Here is a 2500-nt window from a genome sequence, read left to right on the forward strand (position 1 = left end):
CGATCCTGCAGTACCTTTCTTTTAATTAACTTCAGCGCGGACCTCCCACAACTCGGCAGCTGCACTTTAATTATCTCGTGCAGCCTTATCGTTCCTGCATAATCTGTGTTAACAGCAAATTTACAGAAGTGTTTAAAAGGCGCTCCTGTCCTGCACACACACACACACACACATGCAGTAATTTACTTCACAAAGTTTCTGAACTTCTTCTTTTTACATATTTTTTGTCCTCAGCAGATAATGCATTACAAAAACATAAAGTTATAACATTCCAATTCAATTAAAACTTTATCTTTTCTCCTGAAAATACATTTACCGGCCACTTTATTAGGTACATCTTACTGGTACCAGATTGGACCCCCTTTTGCCTTCAGAACTGCCTTAATCCTTCGTTGCATAGATTCAACAAGGCACTGGAAATATTCCTCAGAGATTTGACATGATAGCATCACGCAGTTGCTGCAGATTTAACCTCGGCTCAGTTGGCGTTTCTGTGTGGAGTTTGCATGTTCTCCCTGCCTTCGCATGGGTGTCCTCCGGGTCCCCACAGTCCAAAGATATGCAGTACAGGTGAATTGGGTAGGCTAAGTTGTCCGTAGTGTGTGTGAATGTGTGTGTGGATGTTTCCCAGAGATGGGTTGCAGCTGGAAGGGCTTCCGCTGCGTAAAAAACTTGCTGGATAATGAATGAGTGAATAATTTGTTTGAACTAGAATGAATCATTTTGAGAAAACTCGAACTCTCGCATACAGTATGTTGTATAATTTCCTTGCTCAATAATGAATCAGTGTTCAGTAAACAAATCTATTGCAAATTATTAAATTTTGCATTTGTAATCATTATTATTATTTTTTTTTAATGAACCTGTGTGTTTTTTAAGGACTGAAAAAAATATTCAAAGATGATTCCTTGGATTTACTCATTTTATTTATTTATTTATTTATTTTTTAAGTTAAGTGGTTGTAAACAATTTATTTGGGCTGAATTTAAACAAACAAATCAAGTTATTAAACCCAAATAAATTGTAACAGTTCTGCATGCAACACCGTTTTCAGTGTGGGTGCAGAATGGCGCAGTGTGTAACATGATCGCCTCACAGCAAGAAAGTCTCTGGTTGGTTCTGTTGGCATTTCTGTGTGGAGTTTGCATGTTCTCCCCATGTTCGCGTGGGATTCCTCCGGGTGCTCCGGTTTCCCCCACAGTCCAAACACATGCACTATACAGTAGGTGAATTGGGTAAGCTAAATTGTTCGTAGTGTATATGTGTGAATGAGAGTGTTTAGGTGTTTCCCAGTGATAAGTTGCAGCTGGAAGGGCATCCGCTGGGTAAAACATATGCTGGATAAGTTGGCGGTTCATTCCACTGTAATGACCCCTGATAAATAAAAGGACTAAGCCGAAGGAAAATGAATTAATGAATGTATATTTATGGTATATCATGATGATATCAATGTTTTTTTCTTTTGTTTTTTTTTTCCACAGCAAGCTATAGCATGACTTTAAAATATCGAGTCTCATTGATTAAGCTCTTGGCAATGATGAGCTCAAAATCATTTGCGTCTGTTCACTTTTTTAAGCTTGTACAGGTTTAAAAAAGGCATTCATTTATTTAGTTTTATGAGCTGTACCTTTAAGTAGACTCTGCTTTCTTTTGGTTGACTGGTCGACTCTTTGATCCCCTTTGTTCTTCATGGTTCCCTGGTCTCCTGACGGGGGACAAGTGACGTCCGGTGGACAACCGGTGGGGTCAATCTGAAAAACATATGGCGAGCCGCGTAAAACAGAAGCAGAAAGCAGTTGCTGTTGTTGTTCTTAAGCGTAACTTGTTGTTGGTCAGTGACAGAGAATATGTAAAATAGGGACAGGTTAGGGCAAGGTGATGGGATGTTGTTTTGTTAGTTTGATGGGGACAGCGTTGAAAGGGACTGCTTAAGATATGAGGCATGAATATGCAATGCGCTTGTTTCTTTGAACTCCGAAACAGGAGAGTTTTTGATATGTCAGAAGTTCTTGGGGAACTATTTTATCAGAAGATGAGCATAAACATAAACTGCCAACAACAATATACAGAGATATAACATTTCTCCTTCAGTTCTAGCCAGATAATACCATGATGAAAATTTTCTTCAGGGTTTTTAAAGATTATGACCTCCAGCAGTTTACTTCTGTCCATAATATTCCTATTGTTGTTGTTGTTGTTGTTACATCATGCAACTTTTATTTCCCCTTCCGTCTAGCCATCTTTGCGCCACATGCTTTATTTTGACAGAATTTGCCGGCAGCGTCTTCAAAAAGAGAGAGTGGAAACAGAAAAATACAAACAGATGTTCAGCTATTTCTGTAAATATGATATTCTTACGGCAGGTATATGATTTATGATTTTAATTAAGAAGTCTCTTTCATGCGCACAAGCTGCTGGAAAATAGTGAAACTATGTGTTCAATAAAAATACAATTGTGGTTAAAAAAAGTAACAACAAAATAGTTATTAATAATAATAAT

Source organism: Danio rerio, chromosome 1 (assembly GCF_049306965.1).
Source record: "Danio rerio strain Tuebingen ecotype United States chromosome 1, GRCz12tu, whole genome shotgun sequence".
Taxonomy (NCBI): Eukaryota; Metazoa; Chordata; class Actinopteri; order Cypriniformes; family Danionidae; genus Danio; species Danio rerio.